This window comes from Dermacentor variabilis, chromosome 4, assembly GCF_050947875.1.
Source record: "Dermacentor variabilis isolate Ectoservices chromosome 4, ASM5094787v1, whole genome shotgun sequence".
In the NCBI taxonomy this organism is placed as follows: domain Eukaryota; kingdom Metazoa; phylum Arthropoda; class Arachnida; order Ixodida; family Ixodidae; genus Dermacentor; species Dermacentor variabilis.
This window is the reverse complement of record NC_134571.1, coordinates 225,395,843-225,401,770: the sequence shown is the minus strand read 5'-3', so window position 1 is coordinate 225,401,770 and position 5,928 is coordinate 225,395,843. Positions and strand designations below refer to the sequence as shown.

Here is a 5,928-nt window from a genome sequence, read left to right as displayed (position 1 = left end):
TCGAGCGCCTCTCCTGTGCCCCGGACGCAGGACCCATCCTGTCCCTCATCCGTTGCCTGCCCCAGTCACGAGTGGGAACAGTGTGCGAACTGTACGACAGCCTGGTGGTCGACCCTCCGCCCGTACCGCCGACCTGGCCACCGCCACACCAGCGCACGCCACTTCACGTGTGTCTCGACCTCCCGGGCGTCCGCTCCAAACATCGCACGCCTCTCTGCGCTGTACAGCAGGAGGCTGCTGCCAGGATCGAGGACGACCTGGGAGGAAGGACGCACTTGTATGCCGATGGCTCCGTCCTCAGCGACGGCTCGGCGGCTGCCGCCTGTGTTGCTCCCGAACTTGGCATCACGAAGCAGTGCCGGCTCTACTATCGGGCTTCCTCTACCACGGCGGAGCTAGCTGGACTTCACCTCGCTGCGGACATCCTCGAGGAGTCGCCGCACATCACCAGCGCGGCGATTCTCTGCGACTCGAGGTCCGCGCTGCAGCAGCTGCTACTCGACGAGCGCGCGCCGCCCCTTGCACAGCGCCTTGCCGTCCGTCTGCACGCACTGAAGGGGCGATGCAACCTACGCCTGCAATGGATCCCCTCGCACGTCGGAGTCGCGGGCAACGAGACGGCGGACCAGCTGGCCAGGCGCGCACACGACTCGTCGACCGCGCTGACAGACCGGGTGAGCTCGCTGGATACAGCGCGACTCCACTTCAGACGGGAGCTCGCGCTCCGCCATCCCGACGACCGAGTTGCGCAGGGGCGCCCACCGCGTCGTCTCCCGCACACCGGATTCACTAGGCGCGAGCGCGCCTTCCTCCTCGCCCTTCGCACCGGTTCTGTGTGGCCCGCCGAGCGGCGGCATCGACTGCGTGGAGCCCCCTCTCCCCTTTGCCGCGACTGCGGCGCGATCGAGACACTCGAGCACCTGCTATGTGAGTGCCCCAACTTTTCGCTCGCGCGCGCGTCCCTTGCCCGTGTTTACCGTGGGCACGGCCTGCCGTGCGACACCGTGACTGAACTCCTGCACCCCTCGGGCTGCCCTTCACGCCACAGGACACTTCTACGTGCGCTCCTGACATTCGCCGAGGCTGTCGGCCTCGCCGACCGCCTTTAGCTCCATCACATTTCCGCGGCGTGCTGCTGTTTCTGGTGCTCCTTCTCTCCCCCTACTTTCATTCCCTACCCCCTGTGCAGCGCGGTTGAGGTGTCCTCTGCTGAGAGACAGTTACTGCGCTGCACTTTACCCCAACCTTTCCTTCCCATACTCAAGAAGAATCTCCTCGCCGGGTAACAAAGTGAGCAAGCGCTGTGGACACGTTTCCCGAGAGAACCCCTGCTTCTCGCACGTTCGCTCAAAGTTAACCAGGAACAAACCAATGTCCTCTCCAAGCTTAAACGGCCGCATCAGGTCAGTCATTTTGAACGATACTCGTTCTCCTGCACCGTGTGCCTGACTTCCATTACGAGCGCGTTCCATCTCGACCTCGAGACGCTTCATTTCCAAAGCGTGTTCGCGCTCTTCTTTTTTTTTCTGCTCTTTAAGTTCGCGCTCCTGTCTCGCTTTTTGCTCTTTAAGTTCGCGCTCATGTCTTTTTGCCCTCTCCTCAATGGTCTCAAGGTATTCCGACAGCTCGTCATCCTCAGCTTCTAACTCAAGAATAGCCCTTAGCAGTTCTGGTTTTCTGAGTTTGTCTGAAACATCCAGACCCAACTCTCTTGCAAGCTCCAGCAATATCGGTTTGCGCAACGACTTCAAATCCATGGCTGCTCTGAATGCTGCTTTCTCTACTGCCTACTATTGTCTTGCCGCAAACTAAAGGCCCAACCACACGCGGTGAATCGTGCGCGCCTGGCGGCGCGTCACGCGTCTGCGAGGCCGTACGCGCCTGTCCTACGCGTCTAGAGAGGGCAGACGCGCAGGAAACGCGCGCGTCAAGGAGGTCTTGATCTTGGGCGTCTGTTTGAGCGTACGCGACGGAAGTGGCAGCTTGTGCACCGACGTCACGTGGGCCGCATGTACACTTCCGGCGGTTCGGAAAGGTTGTTGAAGTTTCAGAATCGTGCGGAGACGCCGGGAGTCGCTGCTGGTTTCGTGTCGATGGAGCGCAGAGGCTATGGAGGCGATCAACAACGAAGCGCTGATCGCCTGCGCTGAGGCTCGACCTGCGCTTTGGTAGCAGGCAAAACACAAGCGCCACTAGAACAAGCACTTGACGAGGTGGTCGTGGATCGTCATTCCCAACGCTGCCGAACAGGCGAGTGCTCGGAATTTTATACGGGCGTCACAGCGGAGCAGTTTCAATCGCGATCGAGCCCGATCGGGGTCGGATTTTGTGATCACGATTGCCTGTACCGCGCAATGTGCGTAGAACCGATCGTGATCGAGAAATTTGATCGCGCTCGATCGCCATCGAAAGCCTAGCTGTGTGGCACTGGTATAAGCTGACTCTCTCATCAGCCGACTCGCAGATGTCTAAAACGCGTTTCATCTGTGCAGATGACGTTATCCCAGCGCTGCAGAAGTGATGGAAGTCCGCGGGGAATAAATTTCGGCGCCTGGGAATACGTTTCAGAAAGAAAAGAGCCGCGCCGTGCCAGACGACGTGCAGGACGACGTCGTCTGGCTGTTTTTCGACCAGATGATGTTTCTGCGCCACACAATGGAGAGTAGACCGTAAGTGATCTTGAAGTTTCCACCTTAGCCGGCGTGTTAAAAATGAAACACGGGATTTTGGTGCTTTCCCTTTACCACGTTAACCGGCGATGCCGTATGTTTGTGTTATAGCTGGCAATGCACCGCACTTATGGGAATCGACTCAATATTGTGCTTACACAAGCAAGTCGACGCACAGTATGCATTATATTCAGCTTTGTCTAATTGGCGATAAAATATTTGTGCTGCATCGCCGCTCCGATTATCGCATATTTCGTGAAATGTGATCCGGTGAGGGGACATACAAGCAGTACAAGAATAGCTTTGTATATTTATTTAGGTACCCACAAAGCCAGTTTGGCTTTGCAGTGGGGAGCAGAGAAAGCAGAAATACAGGTACAAAATAACAAGTAAAATAGCACTTAAAAACCTAACAGTAAATCATAAGACAGAAGTACAGAGAATATCACATACAAATTAGCAGGATGAATAAAAAGAAAAGGGCTTGCATGCATGATGCACACACAAAAACAAAACACAAAACATGCAAGTAGTTTTTTTTTATTCTGTGCACTGATCCTAGAAGGCAGCGTGCAAGTCAATGGCCAGTATTTAACTGAGTATTGAATGTTGCAATATTCATGTGTACCTTGGGCACTTCAATGCACAGTTTTAATTTTGCATTTTGTTGCTTGCCAGCAGTGTGCAAATCGGTGCTTCATCACAGACCCTCAAATATTACCTAGCTTGCTTAGGGATTCATTCAGTGTCATCATGCTGCAGGAATAAATGCGCCATAGTACTGACGACATTGTCAGCTGTGTAATTGATAATTCTTTTTGTGTCTGCTCAGCAGTGTCCTTACCTAATTATCAGCCTGCGGTTATTCTGCAGATCCCAGGTGGTGTGGTTACTCGTTTAAGCGAAGCTTTCACGATGTTTGTGGAGAACGCTGTTCCTGCTTAGCAAAATTTTCAAGGAAGGACTAGATGATCCAGTTTAACACATTCGCACTGTGCAAAAAATGATTATTGAAATTTTACATGCTAAAACCACGATCTAGTTACATTATTTTAATTGGTATTTGCATTGCGTCCAGTACTTGTCACTCGTGCAACACAGTAGCCAGTAGTCAGCTGGGATGACAATGGTTCAACGACTACATTAATATCAATATGAGGCGAGCTATTTGGCAAGACAGTAGGAGTGGCGGTAGGAAAGTCCAGAGAAGAGGCAAAAAAAGCTTGGCTGTAAGAAACCTTCTGGAAGGGTTTGCTCGCTAAGGTCAGCTTTGCTGGGCCAAAACACCCTTTACAAGGCAGATGGCAAGAAGGCAAACATTATTAGATGTAACTTCCTAAATACAAACAACAAATGCCCTGATTACTACGTACACAGCTTCACACTGTGTTTAGACGTACATTCATTTAAGAAAAACAGTTTAGAATGAGATGAAGTTTACAAACAAGTGAAAGGAAAACAAAGTTACAAGCCAAGAACGTTTCCAGTAGAAAAACTAGAACAGGAGAGAGCCTTATACTAAAGCAAGACCTAACAGTACTACTATAGTACTCTATGTTTAGAGAGTGCAAGCATAGGTCTTTCAACATGAAATTTATTAAGTGGTTTTACTGAGTAAATGTAGTGGAATGCTTCCTGCTAATTATTTCAAAACAAACATTCCAAATATCATGCACTGTTTTGAGTAGAAGTAATCACTAGGCTTTAGGCATGCAGATCTCGTAAGAACTGCTTAAATGCATCACAAGCAAAAACAGAAAAAGATACAAAAGCTACACTTATGCGCATGCAGAAACTGTTCATTCTGGTTGTATAGGCAAGCCACTTTTGTCCCTACAAAACTGATTCAGAGCTTCAGTGTACGCTAATAAAATCACACACTAAAACAAATGTGGACGGATTTGAGCCTTCATATATTTTTGCATCCAGACTGGCACATTATTTACACATTGACAGTATGTGCAACCCTTATTACGCTCACATGCAGGATGTCCGCCAACCTTCCACCAGTGCCCCCATCGAGTGAGGAGGGAAGTGCTGCAGACATCTTAACAAAAAATGTGCCAGTTTTCCGATCTGGCAACACTTGGAAGTGCCATCACCGTCAAGTGAAGAGTCACAAGCGCCAGCATTGACTCTGTCTTCGGCGTCACATGAGTCTGTGGAGTCTCAGGGCATTTTAGAATCTCTTGAATCACCGATGTTTCAAGAAGTTCTGGTTCCTGAGTATTCTGAGGCACACCACAGCAGTCCGCAGTCAGAAGCATCGCTGGCTTCAGCAGGCAGTCGTAGGCTGGATATGTTAGGAAGCATTGCTTCTGAAGCAAAGTCAAGGGGGAGGAAAAGGAAAAAGAAAGATTAGAGTCAGTTAATATTGGAGGAATTAGGCAATGTTTCAAGTGCAATCAAAAGATGCAAACCACAGGACGACCTCGAACTTTTGCCGTCTCTCTGCTCAAACACATTAGAGAGGTCAGTGAGGATACGCATTTCGACATGAAAATTACATTGATGCAAGTAGGAGAGTAATTCAAAGATTAATGTTTTTGAATGTATACTTTTTGTATAATAAAGCCAAGAGACAATGAAACAAAAGGAAATCACTGATGAATTTAATTACTTTATATCGAAATGGACAAATAAGGAGGAAAATGAAAGTATATAAGAAGGTAGCTTCTCACTAATGGGAGACAAACCCACAAACTTTGAATTATGCTTGCATTGCTTTACCAGTAGAGCTGCAGCAATGGCTATCCCTCTGCAAACTTTCTTGGGCCTGAATGTGCATGTACTGGATCTCACCCTGGTAGTGTTAGCCAACGCTACTCATGCAAGAACACTCCAAGAGCCTAATCTAGTACACATAAACATTCTATGAAATTGATGGTGGAATAGCCTCCAGCTCAATTGGTTTTGGTTTTAGCTCCCACCAGTGGCAAGTTATATTTTGACCACTTTCATTTCCCTTCTCCTTGTGATGTTGACATTACAAATAAAATGAGTTATTTTCCTTTATGCTTTATATATGTTTCCTTGTCTGTTGTTGTCATGTCAAAGCCCCTCAGCTCTTCTTTTTTGTTCATTTTACATTGTGTTGTATCTATATTTTTGTGCGGTATTCAAGAATTTCATAAAGTTGATATCTGTGGGCCTGGTTGGCTGGCCATTGCTGCTGTAGAGATGTGTGAACATGTTTTAGCAACACACCTACGATAAAGAAGCACTGACTTGCAACTAAACGTTTGTTGTTGCAAAACAG

The 5,928-nt window shown here is 49.0% G+C and overlaps 1 long non-coding RNA gene across 1 annotated transcript; it reads left to right on the top strand.

Moving 5' to 3' along the window:
• Positions 1 to 1,856: 1,856 nt before the first annotated feature.
• On the top strand, positions 1,857 to 5,691 carry LOC142580138 (uncharacterized). The gene is made up of 3 exons (XR_012827578.1): positions 1,857 to 2,250; positions 2,493 to 2,669; positions 4,657 to 5,691. It is a non-coding gene; the product is annotated as an uncharacterized LOC142580138 (long non-coding RNA).
• The last annotated feature ends 237 nt before the right edge of the window (positions 5,692 to 5,928 follow it).